Raw genomic sequence first — 17964 nt, forward strand, 5'->3', positions numbered from 1 at the left:
GGAAAACAATTGTCTGACTTATTCAACAACATGGGTGAAAATAGAGATAAGAATATCAATGAGTATTTTCAAGCACTAAAAGTCAGAATGAATAAAAGAATCAAACTATCACAAGAAATTGTCAACAAATACAAGGATGATATACGCTTTGTAATAAAAAAGGATGAGATCTGGATGGAAGCAGTCATCCCAAGAACAATCTGGGTTACAGAGATGGGGTATGAAACAGATGACCACATAGTGGAAACTTATGCCAAAGCATTTCTGGAAGCCCCCAATGAACCAAAGGAAGAAGTATTTGGTAGTGCTGAGACCATCGAAAGTCAAATTCAATCTAAAAAGAGAGTAAAGAAAGTTGAGGCATTTGTGAGGAAAGGAACCAGGCAAGCAAAAGCCATAAAAGAAGATGTATTAAAGAAAACCGGCATAACAGAAGAACAGTTGGTAGCCCAACAGCCTGAAACTCATCTATCACCGGTAGATACCTCCTATATGCCAGCAACTTTCAAAAGAGTTGTTAGGAAAAGAGACCCCTCACCGGTATCCACTCCTTCACCTAGAAGGACAAGACAGAAGCAACAAGCTATGAGGTCTCCAGTCAAGAAAGCCACACCTAAGAAAAAGTTGACCGCCAAAAAGAAGAAGAAGACAAACACTGACTTGGCCCCTTTTGACATATTACTGAATGAGATCACAGAGGAAGGTAAATTGAAAAATATAGGGAAAATATATGACACCCTATCAGATGATGAGAAAGGACAAGTCGAGGAGAGTGTTATATTACACATGGACATGTATAAAAAGTTTTTGATGCAAGTCCTAAATGAAATTTCTAATGAATTATATAAAAGACTTGAGGCCAGAAGGCAAGGAATAGTTGAGTTGGATAAGAAGATTAAAATAAAAAAATTACTTGCAGTATACCTAGTCAACTCACCTAAGGAAATTGATGATTTGATAGCTCAAGCCAACTGGACAGTTTTTTCCACTGCACACAGGCAAATATCACTAATGGCAGGTAGAGTTACTGAAGTTTCAAAGGAAATAGAAGATGGTTGGGATACATTCTTGGTTGAAAAAGAAAAACAAGAAGAATATAGGAATCCCAAGCCCGTTTTGGTATATCAAAAGGACAAAGGGAAAGGTAAAGTTGGTGGACCACCAAGTATCAAAATTAGAGACAACTTACCCCCACCTCCTTTAAATACTCCACCGGTAAAAACAACAACTGCAGAAGATCAACCAGCAACTGAGAACATGGACACAGAGGATAATAATCCTAATCCTGAAGTCCCATATACTATGAATGTTGATACTCAAAAAATCAACATAGTGCTAGATAAGGATACCATAGATAAATCTGATAACAAAGAGCAACCGGCAATAGGAAACAAAGAGCAACCGACAGCAGATTCAGAGAAAAAGATGGAATCTGGAACACAAACAGAGAAACCAACAGAGTTAAAGGCTCCATAACAGATGCCATCGGTAAGAAATGATGCAAGAACACCAGTGCTTAAAGAAATGGAGACACAAACAGACCTACAAGAGGTCAATACTAGCATGGTCACTTCCACCGACACTCAGTTTATTGGGTCACCATGAAATGTCACAGAGGTATTGCTCGAATCTATCAAGAAAATAATTGATTATAGCTCACAAGCTTATAAAGCGATAGATGATTCAATTCCAATTTTGAAATCAATAGCTCTCAATTGTAATATAGCCAATAAAGATTCTTTAGGCTAGTTGGATACACTTTGTAAATATATTTCTAGAAATTTTGAACAAACAAAGGTAGAAACTGTAAAGGAAAATGTAGAAAAAGAGAAACAGAAATTCTTTGAGGAAGGAATAAAGAAGTGTAACAGGGAATTTGACACACTTCTACCGGAACTGTGCAATTTATTGAAAGAATACAAAACTATGTACAAAGACACCTATAAAATAAACTTTTTGACCATGGATGTAGACAAAAAGATGAGCAAGGTACAGGAAGAGATCAATAAACTTTCTGATAATTTTGTTAACTCACCCGATACATTATCAGTTTTTGAGGAAAAGATAACAAATTTTGAGGAAGAATTGCTCAAATTAGAAAGAGAGAAAGAGAAAATAATAAACAAGGCAAAATTCTTGAGATCTAAACTAAGTCCAAGATTGGACTATTTAGCATCTCTAAGGAAGGAAATCTCAGAGGCACTAACACAGGGTAGCAAAACACTGGCAGAGCACTTGCAACATCTCACTGGTACAGTATACAGAACTAAGATAGCAATAAAGGAGAGCAAGAAGTTTATGGATGGCATAAACTTAATTTTGGGAGATATTCTTCAACTAATAACTACCCAACTACAAGGTTGAGGTTATGAATTGGTACAACTACAAAATCTACTAACCTTTGTCATTGATGCCAAAGGGGGAGTAGTAGATGAGAAAATTCAAACATAGGGATCACATGCTTAGGGGGAGCTCTCACATTTTTGGTAACATTTTTGGTCTACACATTTTTGGATATCTTTTTGAAATTTCTCATGAGTGTTGCCATCAATGCCAAAGGGGGATATTGTTGGCATATGGACACTCCAATGAGACATTGTGTGTGATTGAAGGTTTTGTCATTGATGGCAACCTTGCAATCCTATGGCACCGGCAAAGCATTATTTAGGCAACCTTGCAATCCTATGACACCAGCAAGACATTATACCGGCAAAGCATTACTCAAACAAAACAGTGCACCGGCATCAACAATATCAATCTACACCGGCACCGGCACAGAAGGAAATATGTATACCGGCACAAAGGCCGATAGGATTTTTGATATGTAATATTTTGTTTATCATTGTAAGCCGACTTGGCAAATTGTAAAATGACTCTTGTATATAAAAGAGATCATTGTAGGCATTTGTAGGATATGGATAGGAAGTATAAATAAATTATAAGGCAGACCTAATGTGTGAATTATAGGACAAGGGTATATGTAAAGAACAAAGCAAGAACCAGTACTGAATCTGGCATTAAAGATGCTATTGTAAAGCAGTACAGAATATTGGATTTGTGTAAATCCTTATTGTAAGTCAGTGTGACTTCTTATTGAGCAGTGAGCTCTAGGCAGTTGGCCTTCCTGCATGTGCAGGCCCCTATTGTAAGTAATATTCTCTTATTGGCTAGTAAGTGAATATTGTGGGTCACAAATCCCACCGAAGTTTTTCCCACACCGGGTTTCGTCGTTAAACATCTTGTGTTATGGTGTTCTTTTCATGTGGATGTTTTTGATTCTGTTATTTGCATTAATTCTTGTATACTAGTATACTGTTACTTTAAGTCCTGCATATTTAGTTTTAAGAAAATTTTATTACCAGTCAGATACTGGTTCACCCCCCCCTCTTAGTATGTATGGGAACCCTAACATAGCAATCATTTCCATACACTCTCTTTTATGTATACCTAGTGAATCCAATCTGGGACTCACCAATCCTCTAAGACTCCTTGCTCTCCTAATGACTTTATCTCTCTCCTTCTCAAAAGTAAAAATTTGGTTCTCCAAGGACAAATTTTTTTCATCAACAGATGTTGTCAATGAGGTTAATCCATCAAAAGAATTAGCAATGCTAGATACCTTATCATTTAATTCCTTTAATCTTCTATCTACGTTTGTTGTAAGAATTTGTATGTTACAACAGACCCTATAGATATTTGTACATTGTTTCAAACAGTTCTCAATAAGAATGAGTTTAGCTTCGACTTTGTTTTTCTCTGTTTCAATGATCTGGTCAAAGGCGGCTTTCTTAGCCACAGTAAATCTTTCTAATGCCAGTCGGTCCAATATCTGTTGTAGTGATTGAAAATTGTTAGATATTTACTTAGTTAGTGCCTTAAGCTTGTCGAAAGGGCTTGCTTCATTCTTAATCTGACAATCAGGGATTAATTTATGCAACATTGTAACTGATTGATCTATTATTCCCTTATCTGTGGATCCCTCCTTTAATATTTTCTAGGTAGTCATCATCATTAACTCAGTTGGACTCATCTCAGTGACTGGTTTCTTCTCAACTTGAGAAGTGTCAATTGCCAAAACCTTTGCTGGGGAATCAATATGAACTGTCGGTGTAGACTCAATTACCTTTACCTTATCTTCTTTAGCACCGGTGACTTCTCCACTTGGTGTAGTGTCAATTACTGTTGGTGGAGTATATCCACAATATTCACAGTGTCATGTACATTGCCTTGCTCAAAAATAGTTTGTGTCAGTTTAGACTGTACACTTTCCTTTACTGTCGGTTGTGTCTATATATCTATAGTTACTGCTAGTGTATTCAAAATTGCAATTGAACTTCCCAAAATACCTTTCCCTTTTGATTTATTTGAAATGGTGGAAGTTGTTTCTTTTGAAAATTCTTCTTGAGATGTAAGAAAATTTGGATTTTTCTGGAAGAATTTGGTCCATCCATCTTTGGTTTCATTTACTACCTCATTAACTATGCCCATCATTAGGCTTATTTGTTGGGGTTTACTACTAAATATTGTTCTGTTTGCAACATTTATGCATCTTTTCATTTCCTCATTGTTTATATCACCACACATTTCCAAAATTTCTACTTCCTTAATTTCTCTATCCCTTTTTATTGCATCAAGTCTTCTAACATCTAATTTATTGTATAGTGATAGAGGAATTTCCTTCAAAATTTCTACTAAGGCTTTCTTATATATATCCATGTACAAGAAAATTGCCTCTTCAATCTCATTTTGTTCATCATCCTCTAAATCTTCATAATACTTAGATACGTTTTTCAACACTCCACCCTTTGTAATTTCATCAATTAATTCAACACAGGTCTTTGTGGTCTTACCAGATTTAGTATTACCACTCATCTTCTTTTTTCTTGTGGTTGTTGGAGTAGATGTAACTGGTTTTCTCTTTTGTATAGGTTTCCTTATAGGAGGTGGCGGTGTAGTAGGTTTAGTTGTCTTTCTAACAAGTCTCCTCCTAGGCTCCACCTTCTTCTTCTCTACCGGTGGCTGATCTACTTTCTTCCTTTGTACCCTTCTGAAGGCTAGAGATTCATTGTCCTCAGGGTCAAAAGTGATGGTAGAAATGTAAGCTTTAGGCTTCTTCACTTCTGCAATACTAGCCACTATCAGTTCTACTGCCAGTTTGGATCCAAAACCCAGTTGAGTGTTTATATTATGAATTACATCTTGTACATATGCAGACATCTTTTCTATTTTATTCTCTCTTCTCATCCTGTTGAATCCAGTTTTGACTTCAAGGGCCTTTCTTCTGTCATGCCAAAATGCTCTGTTTTCTCATCCAATGGGGCATCTAGTAGCATTTTTGCATAGAGTTCAAAAATGTTATCATCCACCTCATATCCAAGCTTTGTAACCCATATGGTCCTTGGTTCAACTGCTTTCATAAGAGTTTCATTAGTTTTCACCATAAAACGGATATCATGGAGTACTTCTCCACAATGTTCTTTGATATTCTCTCTCTCTGCCTCATGTTTTCTAGGATTGTTTTGAAATAACCCCAAAGTTTCTTATCTCCTCTTATACCAAGATCAATGATTTCTTCCTTGATCTGCACACCTACCGGTATGTCATGAGCCCAACGCTTCTTCCCTAGACCGGGTAGCTCATTCAAGAAGTAAAGCATTAAACAAACGATCAAGTTTCCATATCTAAAAGTTCCTTTCTTAACTCGATCTTTCCAAGATTCAACATCAATTCACTCCTCAACCATTCACATAAATCATATTTTGCATTATTCTATAGCATCTGATATGCCGCATGAATGCAAGAACTAGCAATAGAATTCAATCGATTAGATTGAGTTACCTTATTACCTATTATCATGCTTACAAATTTAACATCAGTGTCAGTGATTGTGTTGATCCTCATTGATCTGCTATTAGGAGTTGCATCGATGAGTTTCTCAACCTCAGTGTTGGAAATTTTCTTGCCAGGTTCTTGTCCGACTTTGGGTAAGCTGGCGACTACTTGAATAGCCTCCTTTGTGATCATATAAGGCCAATCCATCCAGATGAACTCTTTGTGAACCCTACTCAAAACGTATCTAATGACCTCATCTTTGAACTCGGGTATGTACAAAATAATGGCTAACCCTACATCCTCAATTGCTTTGTATTTTGGCTTGATGGTTCCGGAGCTACCCAGTATCATGGATTGATACATGCTTTTGATATCCTTTGTGCCTAGATCCTCCAAGGTGTAGTGAATGTATGCCCTCACATCTTCAACATACATCACGCTGTCAGGAACCCTAGAAAATGCTCCGGCAGAGTCTTCTTTCTTAGCAATCAAGGGAACCTCCTTGAATACGGGCTTTAGCCTATCCTTAACTTCAATAATGGTTGGATTTGCAATGAAATTAGGAGCTGAAGATCTAGATGCCATTTTTGAAAATACCTGAAAGTGAACGTCGGTGGAAGTTTTAGTGCTTCTCAGATAACTGTTCGAAATCCTTTCAAAATTCCTTTGCTCGCTCTTAATTCACCTAAAATTTGCCTTTAATTTTCTCTGAATACTTGAATGTGGGGTGAGTGAAAATGAATTCACTTTCCCTTTTTATCAACGAATAAAACCCTAATCTTTCTCTATCATAAATGCTTCGCGATGTACCCTACCGAATGTCAGTTTCGCAATCTTATGTCAGGTGAACCTTCAACAATGATGAACTTAAGCCTTTAGATCTCTTCTGATCTCCTCCAATGGAATAAGAAATATTTGTAATAAATTTTCCAACCCCTAAGGCCTATGCCTCAGTTATCGGTGGAATTTCTTGCCGATGCAGGAATGCTCTGTTCTACCATTGGAGTTATCGGTGTAGATCCATCTCCACTTGGTTCTTCAGACTTGCTAACCCATCTCTTGGTGTGATCTTGTTGTATTTCATCTACCTTATGTTTTCCTTTCTCATTATCTTTATCATTTCTAATTGGTTGAGTCTTGCTTCGGCAATACTTAGCAATATGGCCTATTTTGTTGCATGCATAACATGTAACATTGTTCTTTTGAATTGCTTTGACATATCTGGTGTCATTCCTTGACCTACAATGATTAGAAAAATGTCTAAACTTTCCACATGCATGACATTTAACCTTCATTCTGCAATCTTCTGATCTATGACCATATTTCTTGCAATTTGTGCATTGATCAGGAACAGAATTGTAGTTTTGATTTGCTTTATTTCTACATTGTTTAGCCATATGCCCAAATTTATTACAAATAAAAAATCTACCATTGAATTTATAAGCATTAGATTGCCTTACCAGTTTCCTTTGTTATGATGAGTTCTACATACCGGTTGTCTGATCTTCATTTGCAATACCGGAGCTTTCACCTTGTACAAATCCAAGTCCTCTAGAGTCATCAATCTGCCTTTATCTTTTCAATAGGTCATCCAATTATGTAGCACTAATCCTGAATTTTTCTTTATACTCACTTGCAGTAGTCAGATCATCTCTCAGAGTAGTTATTTGTCTTTCAAGTTCTTGTTCATTGTTCTGGGAGTGTGCCAAATCAGTTCTCAACAAATTATTCTCATGAGTCAATCTCCCACATTCATCAAATTTGTTCTTCAAAGATATAACAAGATTATCTTCCTTCTTCTTTCTGTCCTCGATATCTTTTGATAACCTCATAGTCAGATCTTGCATTTCATTCGTAATGAGCATGTTTGCTTGACTTAGTTTCTGACATTGTTCATTAAGTGCATTTTTCTCCTCATCATCCAGGTTTTGCAAAAGTTCCTTTCTCTTGGCTTGAGTTGATGATAACCTTTCTTGTAGGATAAGAATGAACTCATTAGAAGAATTCAATTCATCTTGCAATTTCAAGTTCTTTATCCTTTAAGCATCATAATCCACAAGAGCCATCTCAAGTTGCTTCTCCATAGCCGTATTCAAAGATTTTGGTTTCAGGATCTTCCTCAAACTGTTAAACTTCTTCCGAGGTACCAGGCTCTAATACCAATTGTTGGGATCCAAGAACACTGAGAGGGGGGGGTGACTCAGTGTTATGCTAGTAAAATAAGATTTTATCCTTTTATACCATACACATATAAACTTGTAAACTAATAAACATATAACATGAAGCAAATAAACCATCCACATAAATGAACACCATAACACACAAAATTTATACGTGGAAAACCTCAAAGAGGAAAAACCACGGTGGGATTTGTGACCCACAATATCAGTTCACTAGCCATATGAAAGGATATTACATATAATGGGGGCCTGCACATGCAAGAAGGCACGCTGCCTAGAGAATACTGCTCATCACTAAAGAGTCTCACTGACTACAAGTTTTTTCTGAAGTAAAACATTGAAAATGAACTCACAAAATGCATCTTCTATGCCAAATAGAGTTTCAGTTCTAGCTCTACTTTGTACTGGTTCATAAACCTTGAACACTACTACCAGTATCTCTTCTCCTCCAAGAATGCTTTCCAAACTATCTATGAATCATTGCATGATATAACATTTGCATACAAATGATCTACATAAATACACTTCGCATTATACAGTTCAACTATATTCTCCTATGTCATGTTCAAAATGACCTAGCAAAATGACCTATATACCCATTACAAACAATATGCCTTATGTCGGCTTACAATATATTACAAAAGATATTCAATGTCGGCCTTGACAATAATGATTTTCTAAATAAATATTCCTTGATGTCGGCTTCCTTGAAGTATTGATGTTGGTTTCAGTGCCAGTATAATCCTGGATACTCCAATACCGGTGTCTATCGGTATATGAATTCCATCTGATCTTGTTGCCATAAATGACAACAAAATGAATCCGATGAGTGTCAATTGCCAATAGAAGGTACTGTTGACGACTGTTTTGACACACTCGCCAACAATCAAGTACTCAAAGTGAACACTCACCACCTCTCCTTAAAAGCAATAAGTTCTGGAGAACTGATCACTCCAAGGTCTCTATAGTCGGGTCTTGATGGTGATGGGAAGCTCAATGGTTGATGTGGTTGTACCTATTAAGGGGCCTGCTAATTGAAACTAAATCCCAATAATTTTTACTAACTTAACTTCTTTTTTTGTATTTTATGATTTAAGATTCTCCTAGAAATAAATTGAAAAGGATAGGGAAACAAGAAAATAACAATGAAACCAATTCAATAACAGCTTAATGAACTACTCAATTAGTACCATGCAATCCAAAAAATCATCAAATATTATCCAAATCAGCATTCAATAACGGACCTCCAATAAACCTGCAAAGTTAGCAACCTCACAAATTCATCAAAAGAATATCACCACAATATCATCTATTCTAGTAATTCTCATACACAGCTTACGTGTGCAATATGATTCATAAAGCAATAAATAGAAGATCATAACAAGTTGCTGAATTTCAAACAATAGACATTACCAGACTGCAAAGAACAAACTCATAGAACATATGCATAGATCAGACAATCTATAAGTTGCTTCTTGTATTAATTTCAAATAATGTATCACAAAAACTTCTCAAGTTCATAACAATCTACAAAAATAATATAAAATCTCTAAGTGGGCCTCAAATCATCAATTTATGGACCATTACAAATGAATCAAACTCCTCAATTTATAGATTTTTCTGCCCTACTTTCGAGGAAATAAACCTAATCTAAATTAAGAACTAAAAAGTAAGGAGTCACAGTTGACTTGCAATTCTCTGCCTCTATACTCTAGTTAACTATTATGAAATGGAGACTAGATGAGCACTATGAAAATCGTGTTGCATGAGCCCATCTTTTGTAGAAATGCAAAAATTTTCTCAAAACTGAAGTGTGAGTTGGAAGCGCAGTTGAATTCCCAATGGGATGGTCATGTAATAACTCCTTTTAAAAGTCATGCTATCATTAGCAACTACACATTTATCTTTACTTCTTTTTATAGATTTTATAATTGTTGATGATACATGCAATCACCTCAGCAGGAGGATCACCAACATGCTTGATTCTGAATTTGTACTTTTTCAAAATTTCCTTTGCATTCTTTCTTTCACTGTCTAACTCCTCTATTGTCTCTACATCATGTTGACATTGGATTATCAAATATGTATATCTGTCCATTAATGCCACACTAAATTGAGTTGGAGCTACAAAATGATGTGCCTCATATGCATCCCACTACCGGAGTACCTACTCTTCCTCCATACTTCCAGCATTGGTTATTCCAAGCCCAAAAATTCCTAATAACTGTCCTACAAAATTCTCATACTTTTTCACTACCCGGACGAGGGGAAACCGAATATATGTTATATCCCCCACATATTATTGAAGCATTTCAATCTTCAACTCCAAAATATATATGTAGGATTGCAAGTTCTTGCAGTTGTCTCCACCCAGGAGGTCCTCCCTCATTATCTCTTCTTCGCCAAGACTCAAAACTTTATTCAAGACTCGAAACTTCTTGCTAAAAGTTTTGAGCTTTCTCTCCCACTACTGAGAACAAGAAGCTAACACTCCTCCAACTTGCACGGCCTTCCTATATTCCTTCATGGTATTCTACAAAAATAGTCTAATTTTAGAGGTATTTATTTGTGTCCATGAATTTGTAGTGGCAACCACCTATCTTACCTCAACCAATGCTTTTATCTCTCCCTCTGGCAGTGAGGTTGAAGGTAAATTATCACTTACACAAGAATCCAAAGGCTTGCCCATCTCTACCAATAGGTAATGTATTGTTCCAGTTGTGCCTTGACCTTTGAATGGGAGGTGTATTCTTTTTCCATTCGCCCCCTGATAACACTAGTAGCCAATTCCAACGTATCTAATTGTCCCCACTTAGTTTGCTTACCCATTTTCACTTGTGATACTTGGTACTTTAGAGAGCTCTAACCTTCTACTTGTGTAGGAACTGCTATATCTGCAATTACCTCACCAGAACTAGTTCTTGATAAATGATGTACGGTCTTGACCTTCTTTGTTTTCCTTGGTTGTTCAGAGATTGCATGTTGTAAAGTAATTTTTGGTAGCTCTACTTTCCTTTTCTTTTTCTCAAAAATGAAGTCTAACCATTGCGGCACATCCTTATCTTTTTCACCTTCATGGGGAACGATGTCAATGGTCACTATGTGCATGTCTGACTTCTCTTCTGCTTCATCTTTCTCCTCTTCTTCTATATTCTTGGGGTCTTGGGGTGAAGCAATTTGATGGGCCAAGCTAGCTTGGAGAATAGTATCAACATTCAATTGTTGCTACTTATGCAACTCTCCTAACTTATCATTGATTTCTTCTTCAAACCTCTTACCATCTTTATCAATTTCATCTATACCTTGCTTATCAGCTATTTCTTACAGTAAATCTTCTTGGTCTTGAGTTAGGACCAACCTTTCATCTTGTGGATCTTCAGACTCATTTCGCTCCTTCTCTCCTCCATGTTGTTGTTGTTCCAAAGGTTGTTCGTCCTGTTGGTCAGAATCTCATTTGATGTTATTGAAAATTATTGTTTTTGTGGTAGGCCTTAACACCTATGTCATGGGAGGTACTCTTGTTGTACCAAAAATTCTTAGGCCCAATATGGAAAGCTAATGTACTAAGAAGGGAGGGGTGAATCAGTACTTCAAATCCTTTTATCAACAATATCTTCACTGTTATGCATAAACCACAAACTGTTGTAACATAACATAAAGCTAAAACAAATAAATAACAATCATACATAATTCACTCCATTACACATATTTTTTGGTTACGCAAAAACTCTTGGTTAGAGAGAAAAACTATGGTGGGGATGGCACCCACAACTTCACTACTGCAATAATAAAGGTTGCTTAGTTAGAGCTACATGTTCAACTATTTCTGATAGCTTACCTTGTTAGGAGTATCAAGATCGTTAGATCTACCTTGCTAAAGGATTTTACAACACTTAAACTAAATGTTGCACCTGGTTAAAGGCTTTACAATTTATAGACTTTGTTAGAGTCTTCTACCCTATTAAAGGTTTCTCTTACAACTTCAAAATATTACAATAAAATCTTTACAAATATTTGCAACTTTACATCTGAAATGTTATAGCAGATTCTATGTGCTCAAAATGAGATTACCTTGCTTATAGCATACCTCGGTAACCCTTAAAGTAACTCGGTAAACCCTTCTGTTTACTCTGTTCTTTGACTGTTCTCTGAAATCCTTCTCGCTGACCTCTATGTCTCTGTAACAGTCATAACACTCAGTGCTTTCTTATGTATCACACATGTCTAGCTTTATACACCTCTATATCTCTCTTTGTCCTGCTTTTATCCTTAATGCATGCTGTATAAATAGATCTCTTATGTCGGTGATCAGGTTCATTGCTTCGATATTACAAACATGATTTATCGAATGAATAACCATACAAAATACTTCATTGGTTAGATGACCTCAAAATCATACACAATCCTTAAGTGCAATTTCCAATGTGATAACGGTTCTATATTCCTTGATCTTGTAACACGTTTCCACATGTGTGTCTAGGTTCAATGAATCTGGTAACACATTTCACTTGGTGTATCATTGTTTCTACTCGGTAGACATGGAATGTTACTCGATAGACAGCTCGGTGAATACTGGGCTCTATGATTACTTTCTTCTATAACCAATTGTTCTATGCATACCGACTGAATGTTTTAGTAGTAGTAACTGACTAAAGTATATAAAATGACTTTGGATATAAAACTAATGGCAACTATAATAAGTAGTAACAATCTCCCCTTTTGACATTAGTTGAGATGTTTGACAAAACTACTTTCAAAGTCATAACTCAAAAATCTATATACTTACAAAATTTTGACAAAATTGATAGCATATACTTTTGTCAATGAAATAGTATATTTCAGATATACTCCCCTTATCAATATACTGTACAAAACTCTAATTTTGCATGCTCGATGATCAATGTTCTATGTTAACTGCTCGGTTCACTTCTTTTCTCTCTGTTCTCTGTCAAAATTGACTCTGCATTTGAATACTCTGTTCTGCTTGGTATATACTCCTCCTGTATACTACATTCCCCTATATACTTTGATATGATACTCACTCCCCCTTTTTGACAAACATCAAAACTTAGTTACCATTCGGTGGTGGCAACTGGTCAAAAATGGATGTGTACTTTGTCTTGGCATCGGTAAGGGTGGCAGAGAGGGCATCCTCAACACTATCCATAAGTGAATTCTAAGCTGTAATGTCAGCCAATAGTGAAATTAGTCCATCTAAGGTGCTTCCCTCTGGCTGAGTGGATAAGGAGGTAGCTTTGTTGGTCTGTTCTTGGACGGATGAAAGATGAGGAATGAATAATGTTTGAAGTGTCATTATGTCCATCCTTATCTTGTGCTCTTCATTCCTTAGTTCCAATTGTTGAGCCATGAGCTTTTCTAACTTTGTATAAAAATTCTGAATGGAAGTTGGCTCAGTGGTCAACTTATTTGAGAGATCAGTGATCTCTTTCTCAATCACTTCAATTTTATTTTTAATGTCCTTAATGAATAGAGAAAATGTACATAGTTTCTGAAATAAATAAAGAATGTGCTTGAGTTGAGGGGACAACTTAGCAATAAATTTGACAAGTTTAATTTTACCAATAGAAATAGCTTTCTATACCTCTTCAATCATTTTAGCAGTGAGTTCTTTGTCCTTTAACTTGCTCAAATATTCAGATGCATCTACTCCAGATGTCTCTATCTTGGTTAGGAGTTCATCCAGTTGAATGTGGATGGTTGCATCTTTTGTTACTATTGCTTCAGGTAGCATATCTGTTAAGAGTGCTTTCACCTTCTGAAGTACTTTCTTTTTCTTTTGAATAGCCATTTCCTTCTCCTGTTCAGCTTTGGCTTTGCATAGTTCACCGAAGTCAATGAGTGCTTGCCCTTTTAATTTGGAAATATCAACATTTGGCAACACTATTGGTTTTGACAAATCTAATTTGAAACTATGCTTTTTCATTTTCTTTTCTTTACCTTTCACTGGTTGGACTAACACAATGGCTTGTGAGGCTTGTTGACCCTCGGTAGGTTGCTCAGTAGAGGCAACACTTTGGTCGGTTCCTTTAGCCTCTGTAGTTTCCTTTGGTGTCTCCTTCGGTGCTTCAGTGTTTGGGGTTTCATATGCAACATTTTCAGTGCTAGATGGAGCTTGAGAGGTCTGTTCATGAGAAGTAGCTTCTCCTATTGTTGACTTGTGACCTTTTGTGCCTTGCTCCGTATCCTGAGGGGCCTCGGTTGAAACAAGATGATTGACCGAAGGATAGGGCTAAACTTGCTCCAAAATTAATTCATTGGATACCAGTTTGGCATATGCATTCCCTTCGATCATTTCTTGTTCAAGTGCCTTGGTGTCCATGATATCCTCATCAACTTGTATAGTGTCAGCAGGGTCTTGCTCGGTGATATCATGATCTTGCTCAGTGACATCAACTATATCAACTTCATCTTGCTCACTGTCATCCTTGTTTCAAAATATTTCCTGCCATTTTTCTTTGGTCTCATTCTCTACATCCAAGTAAAGGCCATTCATCAATTTCAAGGCTCTTTGCTTGACTAGGAATTTTGTGTGGCAATTTTTCAGATGTTCGGTGATCTCATCTACTAACATGTCAGGGAAAAGATGTACCAAACTTCTTTCTCTCATCTATTTCTCTAAGTCCATTACATACTTCCACCTATTTTCAATATGTAAATATAATTCTTTTGGAAGTGACTTACATACTTCCAGTGGGACCAAGCAAAATTTCAGAAGTGTGCAAATGACAGCTTCTTCTATTTATCTCTTTTCATCATCAGATCTAGATTCATATTTTACATACCTGAATGCTCCAAATCCACCATATTGCTTTAGATTAGTACAAAAATTGTCAACACTATGTACATTTACCTTTTTGCTCTTGACAATCTGAAATTTACTTGCATCTTAAGATTCGGTGTCACTAGACTCTTTAGTCAAAATGAGTCTCCAAGTAGATTTCTTGTAAGTTTTTGTTACCTTGGGTGTGGCAACACTCTTTGTTTTCTTACTCGGTGATGCTGCAGATGCTCTTGTGTTAGGTCGCTTTGCTGGAGGAGTCGGTGATACCTTTGATGTATCCTATTTCTTTCTTTTCAAAACTTTCCCTTTAGGCAATTTGGTGCTCAGTGTTATAGCTGCCTCTTGGGCTTCAGATTCCTCTTCGGTGATGGCTATAGTGCCCTTGACAGGTGTGGAGGAAGAACCTTCTCCAAATTTCTCTGTTAATGCCTTGATCATTTTTGTTGCCTTCCTTGTAGCTTTGGGTACTATAATGCTCATTTTTACTTTTTCCTTCACTTCTTCATATGTTCCATACCTTAGTTCAGTGGCATGCCTTGGCAATGTCAGAAAAGCATCTATCTATTGTTGTGTGATGTCAAAATCAATCTCATAACCCATAGGTGGCAAAGATTGAGTTCTTGGTTCTACAACATTAACATAGCAGTAATCAGTGTCCACTTCAAAACATATGTCATCCTTGTATTTCTCTACTAACTTGGGTGGAATTCTATATATGTTATGCATCTTCTCCTGAAACTTGCTGAAATAATCATCCATAATATCATTAAAACTATCACCTGGCTTCTTGATGAAGTCATTGATTTGATGGGTGATTGGTGGATGTAGCTCCCAAACAACTTTACTGATTGATGGAAAGAATTTCTCAAAATAGAAAAACATGCATAGCAGAAGTGATCCAAATTTTACTGTATTAGCCGAATTGTTCTTCTTTGGCTTCCTTATGGTATTGAGATTCTCAAACAGGTTTTTCAGCAATACCTCACATAAAACAATTTTCATGCCTTTCTTCACAATTTTATAAGCTAAGTCTACTGCTGCATAGGGTACACCATTTTCCCTTGCCAATTGGAAGAAATAATAACCTATTACTCTAATGGAAAAAATTAGCTCTGCATCTATTACATTGTTCAATTTCAGTCCCCTGCAATCAGATTTTACTCCAGTTAAACTGATGAATTCCTTCTATGATATCATTTTCTGAGCTCGAGCATGATCATAAATAGGGTAACCGATGATCAAATGAATGATTTCCTTGGTGATCTTAAATGGTTGCTCTTCTAGCCACATGAAGTCATCATGAACTCTGCTCAAAACAAAGTTGACCCATTAGGGTTTCAATACATGGGGATAGGTTAGGGCTTTGGTCAATCCCTTGATTTTGATGTGTTCATATTTGCTATCTATTTTACCATCAGTACACAATTCATCATATGTGTCTTTGATTTCAACATGACCTAGTTCTTCAACTCGACACTTAGTGAAGAATCTCACATCCTCGACTAATAAAACTCTCTCTGGAATGAGTGAAAATGTAGTTTTGTCATCCAGTTCAAATGCAATTTTGGGAGTTAAAGAGTATTTCAGTGAGGGCTTTTTGATGTTCTCAACAACAATAGAATTTTGGATCTTAGGTGCCATTGCAGATTTCAGATAAATACTAACAAAAGATCCTTTGGGTTTGAAGACTTTCAAACGACAGACGCTTTCTAATTAGCTCAAATAATAACAACTTGATATGATCGGTAAACTATCTTGATAATGCATTGCGATTGATGTAAATACCTTTGAGTTTTCTTCAGAGGAGGTTTGATCGCCTTTGATTCGCTTTGCTCTGCTTTCTTGAAAACTTGGTGAGTGAAAAATGACCGTGCAATAGCTTTAAGTATTCATTATACCTCATCGGGCTTCGTGCAGTTAGGTCAGAAAACATTAAATGCACTCAGTACCACTACTTCCCTTTTTTTATGCTTTTATCGAGTAGCTAGACTTCCTATTTTTACCAACTTGACAGGATTCCAAAAGACTTTGATAAAATTTCAAATTTTCTAATGCATCTTTAATTATGCAAATTTTGAATTAAGTACAAGATAAAATAGGAACTATTAAGATTTGACCTTTGAAAGAATGCAGTCCCTTCATACCTTTACCGATTAATTTGGAATAGGTGCACCTAGCTTAGTAGATAAGGTGCTTTCTTCATTTGACATGATTTCCTTCTTTTTCCAAATCATCTGTAATTTGCCTTTTATTTCCTTAGTGTTTCCTCTAGGTTGATCTCTGCAATCTCTAGCCAAGTGTCCAACTTTGTGACAATGAAAACATGCCATACCAGGATTTCTCCATGATCTTCGGTTGTCCATTCTAAACCTTATAAAGCAGTTGGCACTTATATGTCCATATCTTCCACAACATTCACACCATATCCTTGTATTGTAATCCCATGGTACTGCAGAATATTGTTGATAAGGATCTGTGTGAGTTCGGTAGCCTCTAGCATTTGCTCGATGTGTAAACCACATATAGTTCTTTTGCTTAAACCAACACTCCTCGGTACTATGTCCATATCTATTGCATTTTTTACAAATCCCTTTGAATTTTGCCTTCTGATAATTGTTAATAGACTTTTTCCTACATTGGTTAGATGTGTGACCATATTTATTGCAATTGTAACAATAACCATTAGACCTAATGACATTCAGTTGTTTACCTTTTCTGATTTGGCACATGTTAGCAGTGTGACCTTGTTTTCCACAGTAGTTGCAAACAGGCTTCTTTCTTTTGATATTCTTCTTATTTCCAACTTGCTTTGATGATTCTCCTCTTTCAGTAGTGTGGATTCCCTTCTCAGTAGAGTCTTTTCCTTTGTAACCGAGTCCTGCATCTTTGTTGGGTCTTCTTGTATTCAATTGTTCATCCAACATCTTTGATGCTTCATAACTCTTCTTCAGTGTTTCCTTGGATTTCTTTTCTGTTTCAAGTTCATTGGTCAACCTTGATACCTCAAGTTTCAATGCTTGATTCTCATCATCTTTCAGATTTGCTTCATGATGTGCATAACCTAATTGATCTGACAGATTTTGTTGAATCCCAGTCAACCTTGTGATTTCATCATTCTTTTCAGATACTAATGCTTCAAGTTGTTGTTTT

The sequence above is a fragment of the Cryptomeria japonica genome, chromosome 1 (genome assembly GCF_030272615.1).
Source record: "Cryptomeria japonica chromosome 1, Sugi_1.0, whole genome shotgun sequence".
Lineage (NCBI taxonomy): Eukaryota > Viridiplantae > Streptophyta > Pinopsida > Cupressales > Cupressaceae > Cryptomeria > Cryptomeria japonica.